A 14,716-nucleotide genomic window follows, 5' to 3' on the forward strand; every position below is an offset into this window, starting at 1 on the left:
AATAAAAAACTATTCTTATAAAAAAAAAACACCCAGTTATCCTTTGACCTTATAAATTACTCAAGTTGTAGGATGCTAATGAATCGTAGGGGTTGGAAGCCAATCAAAGGAACCTCTGTTCCACTTGTGAGCCCTTGAAGTAGATTCACAGCGAGAGGCTTCGGAGTGCTCCGAGCTGTCTGCTGCTCACGGAACCCCACTGCTCAGCAGCCACTGCCCTCTGTCCCCGGGGTGACCCCTTCCTGGCTCGGGATGAAGCGGGGCCTCTCTGTGAGAGCCCATGTCTGCGGGTCCAAAGGCGGCAGCTATGGAAGATGCCCGTGTCTGCACGCCTGCCTGGGTCCCAGCTGGCTCACCGTCCTGCAGCATGGTCACCTCGTCCATCTCCGCAATGAAGTCACTGTCCCTGATGTCATTGGTGGCTTTCAGGCTCAGCTTGTAGGACGTAAAGGGCCTCAGCCTGAAACACAGAAGAGCCACGAGGGCCTGAGCCCCTCGCCTTGGTCCTTCTCCCAGCTCTGGCCACAGGGAGCGGGCAGCCAGGAGGAAGAGGCACTCAGTGACCACGGAATCTGTCCTGCCCAGGAAGGGGCCCTCAGGCAGCCAGCGCTGTCCTCACAGCCTGCCCCCAGGAACAGAGGGCTTTCTGGGTGGAGGGGAGTGGGGAACGTCCAGGCAGGCCCAGGCTGGCGGTTTTACTCGGGGCCCCTCCTGTCATTAGAGCTTCTCCTGCAAAGCAAATCACTGCTCTCTGAGGGATGCGAGAATCTCTCAGGAGGAGCTGATTACCGCAACCCTCCCAGGATTCAGAGCCAGAAAAGAGGGCCCGCCTAACCATTTCCTTGCTCGCCCAGAAGTGCCCCTTCGTGGGGGTCTGCCCTGGCCAGGCCCACCTGGCTCCAAAGACCATCTCTGCCTGCCCCTCGTTTCTGCACTTGTCCGGCTGGCAAGAGCGCCACGCCCTGGACAGGCAGTGCCCGGGTTCACTGCACAGCAGTTCTGTCTGCTGGACTTCCTGTGATTCCCATTGCAAGGACGAGAAAATCGAGGCCCAGTCCCATTAAGGCCCTTGCCCCCTACCAGAGGACTAGCCAGAGGCTTGGCAGGGGCTGGAAGAGGATCTTGTGTTGGGGCAACCTCTCCGCCGTACCTGAGACAGAGGTAATGCCAGTTGTCCGTGGGGGAAAATGTCCCCGCCTGCTTGCTGATGGGGATTTAAGGGGCACGAATACTCTGGGTGCATGGCTCGTTGCCACCGCTCAGGCCTCCCTCCTTCCCTCCATTGAGCAGGTCCGTGTTGATGGTCTCCTGTGCTGAGCTCTGTACCACACACACTCCAGACAGACTTCTAAGCAGAGGACGTTCCAGTCTTCCTTGGGTCACTGGCTGGCCTGCTCCTGTGGCTTTCCTTGCCATTACTTCTGAAGGAGCAGATGAGGAGACCCCCCCACCCCTGCCCCGCTGGCAACAGCTCTGTTTCAGGCGAGGCTCTGCCCCTGTGTCCATCTCCCAGACCAGGAGAGCAGGAGTGGCTCTGGACTCTGCCTGCTTCCTCAGCTACCAGTGGGCAAACCCTCACCGCCTCTATGCTGGGCCTCTGTCCTCCCTCCCAGGCCAACCTGTAAACTCGTGGGTTTCAAACCAAGCACTGTGGAACCCCTGGAGGCTCTGAGGGATCCTCTAGGAGACCAGAGGGTTCCCATTCCCCCCCCGAGTCAGACAACAGCAGCCCCACTTCCATCTGATTTGCAAATGGGGTCTGGGTAACCCTTTGCCTAGAGGAAGGTTCCTATGTTTTCAAAGACTGATAACTATCTTTGGACACTGAATCAGAAGAATCTTCCTCTAACTGTTTTCATATGCCCTCCTGCCTAAGATGGAAGTACAGTGGTTCTCTGTCGGCCAGCACCTCAAAGGATGCTCTCGTGCCAGCTTGCCCTACTATGGCTGGTCCGCGACCGCAGGTCTGTCTCCTGACCTCTCTGTGCCCCCATTCCTCAGCTGGAGAAGGCATGCCAGGTGACCTTGCTTTGGCCTTGGCTGTCCTGGGGGTGCTTCCAAAGTTCCATCCTTAAGAATGCTCTTTGTTCCTGGTTTCTGGGGGAGCTATCCTTTATAAAGTTAAAACAAATTGTTTCCTATCTGTTTCTGGCTTCCTAGGAACTATTTTATCTAATTCTGGTGACAACCACATGGTTTTCTCCTTGGGTTCCTGCCTCAACCACCTGAGGCCCCATATTTGCATTAGCTTCTCCTTCTTAGATTAGACGGTGGCCCAGGGTGGTTGTCAGGAACGTGCACTCTGAAGCCCAACAGCCTACATGCTAACCCCCACATAGCCTTGGGCAGGTCACTGAGCCAGAAGCATCTCACCTGGGCTGACAGAAGCACTGAGATCATGAGGCGGTCATGCAGATTCCGTTCAGAAGCAGCACAGGAAAGAGACTCTAGTACCCGGGGCACGCTCACTGCATCCTGGCTGCTCTCCTTATCATCAGGACCCCCTGGCAGCAGCTCAAGTGGCTCCAGGAAGAGCCCGTGCCCTGCACACTGTCTTCTAGGCCCATCCATCCCCTCACCAACCCCACCATGATTTGTAAGTAACCGTTCCTCTCCTGGACGAGTGTCTGCCTTCCCCCACAGGGACAGGGACCGAGGTGGTCTCCTTTACTGCTGTGCCCTCAGCACCAAGAAGAAGGCCCCACACCTAGGAGGCTCTTGGCCAGGAAGGGAGGAAGAGAGGAAGGAAGGGGAGGGAGGGAGGAAGGAATGGGGTAGGACTCGGGAGGGGTGAATGAGAGGACGCTCGTCACCATCAACATGGTGTCTGGCACATGTCAGCGTGCCAGAAACAACCCTCGTCCTTGTATTTAGCGCTCGTGTTCACTTAGCATGTTACATTGAGGACATGTGTCAGACGTGTCATTAATCCCTCCATGTTTAGCACCTACTGTTCTCTAACGCCTTGTTTTGGAATCTGAGGCAGGGCCGCCTCCTCCATTCCCACCCCAGCACACACAGCAGGGGTGCAGTTCACACCCGTCAGACAGCTGGAAGCATCCCCCAGGGTCTGAGGTCAAGGGGAGGGTTCACAGAGAGCAGGAAGCAGAGTTCCCAGCTTTAGGCCTGTTTCACGGACTCGTGTCATTTACAGGACTGTTAGCTGTCTCGGGGGCCACAGGGCACACCCAGGGGCTGAGCTGCAGGAGCACCCTCTCCTCGGGGTAGGAAGCCCACTAGGTGCCCTAAAAATAGAACAAGAGGGACCCAGCAACAGTGAAGGGAGCTCCATGGGAGGTGACAACAGTCCCAGTGTCCCCTCTCCTGGGCCCCGGGCCCCTGCAATTTCACCCAGCCCTTCCTCCTCATCCCTGCATAGCCAGTCCTTTAGACCCCTGGTCTACCTCCCAGTCCTGAACTGGCCTCCACCCGCCCCCGGGCTCTTGCTGTGCTCCTCCCTGAGGCAGAACAGGACTTCAGGGCTGGTGACCTGTGAAGAAAGGCACAAACCATCCTGGACCCTCTTCCTCAACCCCTCTCATTTCCCCCAGTTCTGTTCCCTGTTCACACGCCAGGCCCACATCAGGTTCGGCCCAACCAGAATCCAGAGTCTGGTCCTGGCATCCAAGCCTGGGGAAGTCCTCAAACTTCTCTGAGCCTCCCTTTATTCACCTGTGAGAATGGCGGTACCGGTACCCGGCCCTCCCAGGGCTGCCATGACAGTCACAGGACATGACGCCCTCATGGAATAGGCAATTCCTACATGTGACCTCCTCTTTCTTGTCTTCCCAAAGTCCTCCTCTACCCCTGCCCACAGTGACCTCGTTGTCCCCAGATGCATCTGCCACGCACAGACTCCCTTGGCCTTTTCCCACTCAGCACCCTCTACCTGCCAGCTTTCTGCCATCCACACTCGAAACTGGCTGGATTTAGGTAAATGTTTGAGGTAACACCTTTTCCTAAACTCCAGCTGTCTGGGGAGGGAACAGGTCGGTGGCTCAGGATGCTCACTGTCCAAGCTCACAGGAAGCAAGCACAGTTAGAAACCAAGCTTGTGCTTGACCTGCTGTTCAGCTCCACAGCCAAAGTATTTGGGTGAGGGTGGCACGGAGGCGGCTTCCTGTCCCTGTCCCTGCCACGGAGCTGGAGGCAGAGTCTCATACACAGAAGGAGCTCCCTACATTCATTTGCCCGGTTTGGTTATGAAAATAAAGCCTGAGTCCTGATCATTTTAGAGGCTACCTACCGCTGCCTTTATAAGCCTCATCTATTCAGAACTTGTGATTAGCATCACAAAGATCAAAGAATATTGAACCCATGCAGGATATCCCTGGCCATTTAAATTAACCTGACTTTTCACGTGGCTTTATTTTTTAAAATGGCATGGAAGAAGCAAAGAAAGAACCCCGTGGAGATGGGGCCAGCATCCTGACTTGACCGAATCCCTCTAGTTTCACACAGTAATCCCCTTCTGGCCCTCCTGGTTGGGTCCATCGCATCACCCTGGGGACACGCAGAGGAACAGCAGGACCTGTTCTCGGTGGATACACAGCTGTCAGCTGAGCTCACACTGCTGCTGTCCCATCCTAGGATCACCCAGAATGCCTGTGTGGCTCTGGGCCCACAGGCCTTCTCCTCCTCTATGGTACTGCATGTCTGCGGGATGCAGCCCCGATATGTCCCTCAACCCAGAACCTCCCTCCTGCTCCAGACCCACACCCTCTAAATGTGGGGACGGCCACTTGATGTAGATGGCGAAACTTTTTGCTTTGAACTTTGGTTTAAACTTTTATGTTTTCTGGTCATTAGCAGATTTCAAGCAATCGGCAAATGTAAAATGTAAAAAGAACGTCGAGAAAGAGGAGGATAAAGTTGCTCTGAGGCTGTTGAACAGGAGGGAGGCCACACCACGGCCACGTGCAAAGTGCTGCTTTCCTAGAAACTCGGCCCACAGAGTGTGTCTGCTGACGAGTGGAAGAGACCCTGGAGGGGACGGACCACAGTGTCTCCCACACCAAATCAAACTGTCTGCCAGGAAACATGGACCCCTCCTTTCCAACGTGAGACCCCTGCTCACCATTGTCTGTTTGATCTCAGGAAGCTCCGGGACAGAAAAGGCCATTGGAGTTCCTTTTTCTCCTGTCTTTCACATGGCTACCCAAAGGGGTGACTCCCTGTGATGCCCAGTGCTGACCACACCCACGTGTGCATCACATGGCACCCCAGTCACATGCTTACACCTTGAACCCAGGAGAGGGAGCTCCTTTTCTCTCTAAACTTTGTTGTTGCCACATGTCAGAGGCAGAGACAGAGCCACATGCCAGCCCCCACTCCTCCCCCACAGCTTGGGGAGAGGGTGCCTGAGGTTCAAGGCCGGTGCAGGAGCTCCCCCACCCTGGCTGCTCCTTTCCCTTGGCTGAGGTTCAGCAGCATGCAGAAGCTGAGCTGGGCAGCCTTGCAAAGGAGGAGGGTCAGGAGGTGCACCCGTGGGAGGTGCTGGGGCTGCAGGTGAAAATGACCTTTGCGATCCTCAGCTCTCCTCTGTAGAATGGGGGCGATGATCTCCCCCACTGGGCTATCATGTGGGTTCAATGAGAAATGTGAGATTTCACAGCACAGTGCTCAGAATAGGGGGGGATCAGTACATGGTGTTCTATCTGAAAGGTGAGAGGAACATTGGCCAGCCTGGGAATGGGGTATAGGCCTCCTCCATCATCCCAATGAGAGGCGCTGGCCAGTGTCCTGGAACCCTCAGAGCAGGTGGGACATGCTCCTTCGTGGCCCCCTCACAGCCTGACGTGAGCTTCAGGGAATGTGACCACAGTCAGGGCAGAGGAGGAGGACAGGAAAGATGCGAGGCCAGCTCCCCAGACAGGCCTGCCCACCAGAAAGACCCAGGGGGCTTCTACAGGGTGGCGTGAGCCTGCACAGCCCAGGCCTGCTTGTGGAGACACGAGGCCTGAGGTCACTTCTGAGAACCCTCACCTAGATGGTTAGATAGCCCTGGTCTCCTATGAGCCATCATAAAGGAGAATGCCCTGGTCTCCAACCATAGCGCGGGGGGGGGGGGTGCCCTCATCCCTCACTGCAGAGGGGGCTACCTTGGTCCCCCACTGTAGAGGGGGTGTCCTGCTCTCCCGCCATAGAGAGAGGGTGCTCTGGTCCCTCACTGCAGAGGGGGTGCTCTGGTCCCTCACTGTAGAAGGGGGTGGGAACATGAGGAGGGACCCCAGTGAGGCTGTAGGTGCCAAGAACTTAGGTGTGGTGGTTGGCACCACTCCCCTCTGCCTTTGCTTGGTGGTTCCCTCAGCAGCTGGATAAATGCTGGCTTCTCAAGGTGCAGTGGGGATGCCTCTCCAATTTCCCTCCTCAGCCATCACTAATGGATGACAGAACAAGTCTGCCTTGCTGACTAGGACAGAGAGCACAAAGAGAAGGTGCAACTCTCTCAGCCTGTGACACCCCTTCCCCCCACCTCCCCCTCCTCCACATCTGCCTCTCAGGGGATAGGGCACTAGAGCCCATACTTACAGGCTCCCTGGCCCCATCATCTGTGCCTCCTCCATCTCTGGGACCTGGGGTATGCACATGACATGCACAGGGCATGCCCAGAGGACAGACCCAGGGCAGAGGCCAGAGTGGCTCCAGGAGGTGGGAGTCCTGGTCCCTGGTACAGGGAGTGTGCACTAGGAGAAGAGAGCTCAGCTGTCCGGGTGCGTCTCTGGCCCACACATATTCCCTGCTCTGTTCCCTGGGGAGGGGGTGCCTGGCTCTGGGTACCTTTCAACAGCACAGGCTTTGGCCTTGTGGCGGATGGATGAGGAGTAGGTCTGCTGCTCTCCCCGGGGCAGCTCTCGCACCTGCACAGTGAAGTAGTGGATGGGGGGGCGTGGCTGCCTGGGACCCACTGGAGCTGGAGGCTGTGCACAGTCACTTCTGCCAGTGACACCAGGAGCTCTCGGGGGGGGGGGGGGCACTGGACGCTCTGCAACCAAAACAGAACAGACCAGGGACAAGTGACCGGCTGCTTCTCCAGGAAGGCACCAAGTGAGCTCAAGCATGAGGACGTGGGCTGCCCATGAGGGCAGAGAACAGGGAGCTCATTCCCAGTTCTGCAGGCACCTGTGGCTCCCTCATGGCCAACTCTGGACCTGCCCCAGCCTGGACCTCACGGGAGACCCTGGCTTGCTCCCAAAGTGCTGCTCTCTCCTGCCGGAGACAATCGGACAGACAGGAGGATGAGCCCACACGTGCTCCGTGGCAACCACAGGTCCCTACAACATCTCAAAGTTGACACCTGGGCTCTGCTGAGCACATCCAGGCCCCTGTGTACTTTCTCTGTGATCACAGGCTCAGTGCATCTGTCATGCTGACTCCTTCTTCCTGGAAGCCAACCCGAGTCTGAAACACAGATGGTGTCCCACTTGGCTCCTCTGGGGCGTGTCACCGCCACTCTGTCCCCACAGTGCTGGTGACTGGGAGTGCAGCGCGCAGGGAGCGGGGACCTGGCTCCCGAGCGTGGATCGTTCCCAGCATGCATCTCCCTGTCCCATCAATTGCAGCAGAGGAACCCCACAGAGGAAGGAATAATTGATTAATTGTTTATCATGAAGATGATTGATCCTGTTGAGAATGTGTGGTGGGTAATGAAGCAGTGATGATCGCCGACCCTGAGGCGATGGCGGGAGGAGCCCTTCCACCTGACTGCGGTCGGCACTCCTCTGGGAGCACACACTTGGGCTGTTGGGGTCCTCCTCTCTCAAAGCAAGAGCCCTGCATCCCCACACCAGACACAAGGACCACCCTCCTGGGCATACTGGCAATTGGTGAAGCTCTGCTGGGGGGGTCTGCAGGCCCTGGCAGGCATCCCCTAAGCTCTATGGGCCCAAGGCATGTGATGCGGGTGGTTGGCATGTGGGCTGAGGTGTGGGCATGCATCCCCCAGCCCCAGCAGCAGCAGCCCCACTGTGGACCAGGGTGCCTCCTGGAGGGCACTCCTGATAATGCTTCCATCTGGATTTAAGTCACGTCACACCTTTAGCAAACCTGGCTTTCCCTGTGCCTTAGAAAGTGCTGAATTTCCCTACGGGGCTGCATCAACTCTGAAGAAGATGGCAAGAGCCTTTTGGAGAGGCACTCAGGGCCCTGAGCATGCCCCAGACAAGAGGGAGCCTGAGGACCTGGGCCAAAGCTGCAGGAGGGGTTCTCCTGGTGCCTGTCCCCGGTCTCGCCAACCCCACCCCTGTGCTGGCAGCTCCAGGTCAGACAGCGCTATGTGCCAAAAGCCAGGGGCCAACTATGCATGGCTGTCTCTCCACCCACCTCAAGCTTTGGCGTCTCCAGTGACTTCAAGGCTTCCTTCCTCCAGTTAGCAGTAGAGGTAACCTTTGTCAGAGAAGGGGCTGTGCATTTGTCCTCATCCTTGGGGGACTGAGCCTCGGCGGTTGAGGTCAGGGGACTCACAGCTGGCTATGGCCTTCCCCTGGAATGTGTGGAGCCCTGGAAGCTCCGAAGCCACAGATGGGAGACACCAGCGTCCCCCCGTTGGCCATCACAAGGGTCAGCCGTGTGCCTGGGCCGAGCAGCCCTGTCCTGAGCAGCTGGGTCTTCCAGCCGGGGCAGCCTCCGAACAGGTGCCAGAGCTCATGGGCCCTTCCACCTTGTGGGGCATCAGCTTCCCCAGCTGCTCAGCCTGCTTGTGAGGGAATTTGAGAGAGCAGTGAGCTGCAGTGCCTGGAAGGTGGCCAGAGCGTGGTACGGGCTCAGTGCATGCTAGGCTCCTTTGCCTTCTACCTTTTGTAGGTTTCAGATCGGCCCTTAGGATGGTTTTCCAAGCACTCTGGGCTCAATTCATGCCTCCCTAAGACTGTCTAGATCTTCTCCTAGAGTGATCCCGCAGGCCACGGGGTCACTGGCTCACATTCTGAGTGCAGCCATGGCACCAGCTCTGTCCCTGGAGTTCTGTGGACCATGCTGGCCCTCAGGCTTCCCAAAAGGCCACCAGGTGAGTGCAGGGAACAGAGAGGGGAAGGGCATTGCCTAAGGTCACACAGCTCCGGAGCCTGATGCTTGGGGAATCCCAGAGCCCACCCGTCTACTCTGTGCACAAGCACCTTCCTGTCATCCTCTTCCCTGAGACCTCTGGGTCTGGTCCTGATCTCCCAACCTGGAGTTGGGGCGGCCCTGGGGAGGGAGTCTGCTGAGGCAGATTCCAGAGTGAGGCTGGAGGGCATGTCAGGTGCTCGCTGAGATGGGAACCCACAGCAGATATCTGTAGGTGGAGGAGACTGAGTGTCTGTGGAGGGTGTCCACATCATGGCCTCACAGCTGTGTCCCTGGCAAATGACTGAATCCGTCTGGGCCCCACTTCTGTAGAACTGGGGCTCACAGCGCTTTGTTCCCCAGGACTTTGTGAGGATAAACTAAGACAATGTACAATAAGCATCTCACCAGTGCTTGGAACGGAAGCAGCGTCTGTGGAGACAGATCTCCCTATGACTGCTGGGTAGAAAACTTGTTTATTGAGCCCCTGCTGAGCTGGGCACCTGGTTTTGACCATCAGTGATCAAGTGCCTGGCTTCAGGGAGCTGCGCTCCAACAGGATGACTCAGAGCCTCCCTGGGCCAGTTACACAACCTCGCTGAGCCGCATCTCCAGCTTTAAACCGGGGACATTCCTGTCTTTGTCGGGCTGTGCAGACATGCAATAGTGCAGGGCCTGACCCAGGAAGCTGTGGACCCAGCAAGTTCACGGCTCCCATTTAGGCCCAGCTCTCCTCCCCACAGCACCACAACATTGGACTTGGGCCCCGGGGTCGTACGTCTCTTCTCAGTGGTGATGACAGTGGCCACCAGCAGCAGCCCCTAGTGGTGTTTCGTCTTGGCCAAAAGGCTGAAGATGTATGCCGACTCCAGGGCCAGCTTGGCTGCTGTGAACTGCCTCAGCGTGGTCCCCACCTCCACCGTCATGAATGTGCTGGGGCTGTTGTTGGCCAGGCGGTAGGGGATCTGGTACCCTGTGGACAGGGCAGGAGGACCACACATTGGTCACGTCACCCCCCTCGGACCCCGCATTCCCACCACCCTGCCACCACCGCTCTGCTTTCTTTCCCTGACATTCTTCCTCCTCTGCCAGCATCTGAGAGGGAGGGCACAGCCGTGGTGATGGATGGAGACCTGAGTGCTGGGCCCCCATGACCCTCTTCCCGCCACCAAAATGTGGAAACAGTTTCATCTTCCCCAGGGCTGTTGGAGCTGAGAGAACATGGCAGGAACCAACCAGTGCTCGTGAGGGGCAGGCCCAGTGCTCCCTGCTTTTTCTCTTCCTCCTCACCCCTCCTGCCACCCCCCCATCCTCCCAGGGCCAAGGGCAGTGCCTCCTCCTAGAATGTTCCTTCAAGTGCGCCCTTCTCCCATGGTTACATGTCTTTCCCCTCAGTCATCCTCCCCGTCTGTCCACAGATTCCAGCTTTGGGAATGGGAGCTGGTGCCAGCTCAGCACTGTCCCCTGCTGTCGGCCCCTCCTCTGCGCCCACCCCCAGGAAACCCCAGCGTGGCCCCCATCCTGGGGGTTCCCCTGCAAATAATACCCCCCCTGCCAAGGAAGCAGTGGGGTGCATGTTATCAGTTCTGGGGGGTTTCTGCAGCTCTGAATGGCTCCTGAAGTTCCTTGGTTTTCAAGGGATTGCAGTTGATGAGATGTTATGAATGACCAAGCCTCCCAACTAGGCTGCGCCAGACCGCCTCCACGCATGTCTGAAGAGGCAATGCCAACTGTCAGACCCAGCCCGGGACCCAGCTGTGCTCCTGCCCTGATTAAAACCAGAGCTGGTGGGGGTGCGGTGGCATCCACAAACACAGAAGACAGCCAACCTGCTCATTGACAGATGATGTGGGCCTCAAAGTCGGGAAATCGTAGGGTCCAGAAAGAACTTGTGTTTACTCAATAGATGTGTGCCCCACGAACCCAGAAAGCTCTGGATCAGCAGAGGGGCTTCTTGGGTCCGTGACAGCAAGGGCAGAGTGGTGACAACGGTTACTGTCCCCCTGGACTGTGCTCAGTCAGCCTCCAAGCCTCCCGGGTCCCTTTCTGCAGCCACCTATCGCAGTCAGTCCCTCCCAAATGTCCCCTGGGGGACACACTGCCCCTCCTGAGCACCATGGCTCCACAGTCGGACCCGCAGCAGCTTGCCTCCCCTGGGCCTCTCTGCTCTGCACTCTCCTCCCTTCTGTTCATCAGCAACAGGCAGGAGCCTGTTCGGGTCCATCCAGCCAACTCCTGGTGGACCTGCCATCCCAGAGCCGACCTAGGAAAAATTCCTCAGCCCCTCAAACTGTGAGGAGTGCCCTCCACTCTCTGTTCCGCTCACCACCTGCTTGTTTACAGGCCACATGCCTTGATGATACCCTGGGCTTCCTGGAGACCTGGAAGGCATCTGTCTTGGCCTCCCCGCAAAGTCCTTGGAGTGGCAGGGTTTCAGGGCCCTGAAGTGGAATCATGCAATATTGGTCTTTCTCTCCGTGCTTTATCTCACAGAGCATAATATGTTTTCAAGGTCCGTCCATGTTGGGGCATATTTCAAAATTGAATTCCTTTATAGACCTCCAGTTAATAAAAGTGTATCAATATTGTTTTGCTAATTATAACAAATGCACCACATCCATATAAGATGTTATTAGTGGAGGAATTGAGGTCGGGGGGCGTGGGTTACGGGAACTTTCTATATTATCTGTTCAATTCTTAGATTTGTCTAAACCTCCTGTTGTCAATAATGCCTATTAACTTTTTAAAATCCGAGAACACTCTTTCAGGGAGCGATCTGTCTCAGCCAATATTGGCTCGAACATCAGCTAAAGGTCTGTACGTTAGCTAAAGATGTTGTTTACTGGTAAAGGTGAGCCCATTCTTGAGTTAGAAAGGCACGTTGACTGCTGGAGTTACAGCGATACTGATTGACTTGATCATTTGCCTTTGCATACAGAAGAGAAGAATGTGGCTTCACAGTTTGATGGTTTTCTCTTACATATGGGTCACTGAATAAAGTAGCATCATTCTTCTTGAATGAACCTAATGTGTCCATTCCCACAGTACCTTCAACTGGGTCATTGGTAGGGTGCCCCCTGTTCTTTGGCCAGAGGCAGAGTTTTCAGAATCACTGCTTGGGGTCAGGTGATACCCTTGACTCCAGGCAGGAGCTGCGAGCACCTGAGAAAGTTACGTACACCCCTCTGTGTCTCATTTGCCTGTTCTGAGATGTTGAAATGTGACTGTGGCCTACTTATTAGAATTATGTTATGAGGCTAAAAGTAATTAAACACAAGGAAAGCCTTAAGAAAAATAAAATAAATGATTGGTATTTCATAATTGCCCTAAGTGTTCAATCACTGAGCAACTGCAAGAATAAGGTAGACACTTGGTGGTGGTGAAATCCAGAGAGGGGACGTGGATGGCTCCACAGCAAGAGAGGATGGACACTCACTCTTAGCTTTACATGGGAAGGATGCTTTACTGCTCGTGGACAATACCTGTTACCAACTCCTGTAATCCTCAGGTCAGCCCTATTGAGGTGGGTGGGGGCAGAGCAGGGGCGGTAAGCCATATTCTAGTGGGAGGCACCGAAACGTAGAGAGATTAAGTGACATGCCAAGAGTTACCAGTCACTTTTGCCAACATTAGAGATAGGTTTCTTACAGTCTTTTTCTATTTATGCACTTCCCACCAAAGGGAACACTGTTCTAATTTGGGGCATACGTAGTAATTCCTCCAAGTCGTGTGCCTGACTCATCAAAAGTGGCCTCGGTTTGGAGTTGACACAGGAGTTGGAATTTCCAACCTTGGTGATTCATTTCATTTGATGAAATCGGAAGTTCCCAGAGGGACTTACCATGGGGGGTCCGCGGATGGATGGCACAACCAGCAGTCAGAAACCCAGGAGTGACGTCAGGGATGTTCTGACCTATCAAGGGTAATAATTAGTAGAATGATTAGAATAAGAAAACGGGAGTAAAGGGGTCATTCTGGGTGAATGGCAACAAGGGTTTATGGGAAATGAGAAGAATTATTTTAGCTGAGCAGATACAAAACAGAAAAAGAATTAAATGGGAGTTTTGACCCAATATCTTGTGTGGAAACTGCCCACTAGCCATCACAATTTGCCTGTTCTGAAAGTCTTGGGGCAACTGCCTGCTTCTGAAGACTGGCTATTTCCAGAGAATCTCTGAGAAGCCTCAGTTTGAGTAGCCCTCTAATTGTGTGAAATTCTGATTTTTTAAATTATTTTATTTATTTTAGTGGAGACATATGAAGCCAAGGGTGAACTCCCAGGAGTTACACTGCTTTGTTTTTAAACAGTACCTGAAGGGGTCCCTTCAGGGGATGTGTAAGGGCAGTTTTTCTCTGATGTCTCTTCCTGAGGTTGAAGATCATGAAGAGGCTTCCAGGAAGATTTCAGGAATGGAGGCCTGAAGCTGTTGGTGAAAAACTTGGGCACTATTACAAGAGCTCTTTGCAATATGCTGCCATGTCTGCACGTAGTAGGGTAGTGCAATCTAGTCTGGGTAGTGAAATTCCTAGAGATAAGGAACTTCCGGCTACTCATTTAGTGGGAGAGCCTGTGTGTTCCCAAGGGAACAGACTGGAGAGCCATCATCACTAATGTGTATTTGCACCCAGGGAGCTCACAAGTTTCTGAAAGTTTTGCTACTTTTAATGGAAGGATGAAAATGTTTTGACCACTTGAAACAGTTTATGTCTTAAATAATGACCTGTGTTCCAGCAAAATTGTAATTTCTTGTGAAACTTTATATTTCTTTTTGGCCAAGGTTGAGAGCAAGTAAAGAGAATCCTTTTTAGAGGCTTTTTTGTTCTCTGGACAAAGTCGGAGATCATTCACACGTTGTATAAGAACTGAATTACAAGGGAAACTTAGATTTCCTTTTTCAGTCTTGATCGAGCACATGGGAAAAGGAGAGGGGCCTTCAGTGAACTCCTGGGCCATGACTGTCCAGGTATGCCACTGTTCTGTCCAGGAGAGAACAAAAAGGATATACCCTTCTGGTCTCTTAGTGAAACAACTTTGGATTCAGAATTTCTTTTGGAGGCCTCAACATAGCATGCAAAATGTGCTGCCCATTGGGCTTCCTCCTTTCCAATGATGCTTCTCAAATGAATGATTTTGCTCCAATCAGGTTGTCTAGAGTTGGCCCTGAAAAGCCAAATCATCGTTGGTGAAGCCGTGGGGAACAAGAATTCGGATTGTGATGAATGTACACACGAGCATCAGACATTTTTTTCTGGAAGAGGATAGGGGTTAGGTTTAGAGGATTCCCAAGAGAGCTGGTGAGAGTTGGTAGAAATAGAACATTTGTGCATCTCATGCCTTGAGCCCCCAAAATGACAGGGCTGAAGAGAGAGATGATAGATTTGAAGATCCAAGAACATCAAGTGCCTGGAGGAGCCCAGATCCTGCAGGAGGAGGATCATAACAAGCAGGAAAGAGGAACTTGGCCAAAGCTACAAAAAGGACCTTCTCAATAAGAGAGAGGAGAGGGGTGCCTGGGTGGCAAAGGCGGTTAAGCTTGTGACTCCTGATTTCAGCTCAGGTCATGATCTCTGGGTCCTGGGGTCAAGTCCCATGTCAGGCTCTGCCCTCAGTGGGGATTCTGCTTTGGGGTCTCCCTCTCTCTTCCTCTGTCCCTCCCCCACTCGTGCCATCTCA

Source organism: Ursus arctos, unplaced genomic scaffold (genome assembly GCF_023065955.2).
Source record: "Ursus arctos isolate Adak ecotype North America unplaced genomic scaffold, UrsArc2.0 scaffold_5, whole genome shotgun sequence".
NCBI classification, from domain to species: Eukaryota; Metazoa; Chordata; class Mammalia; order Carnivora; family Ursidae; genus Ursus; species Ursus arctos.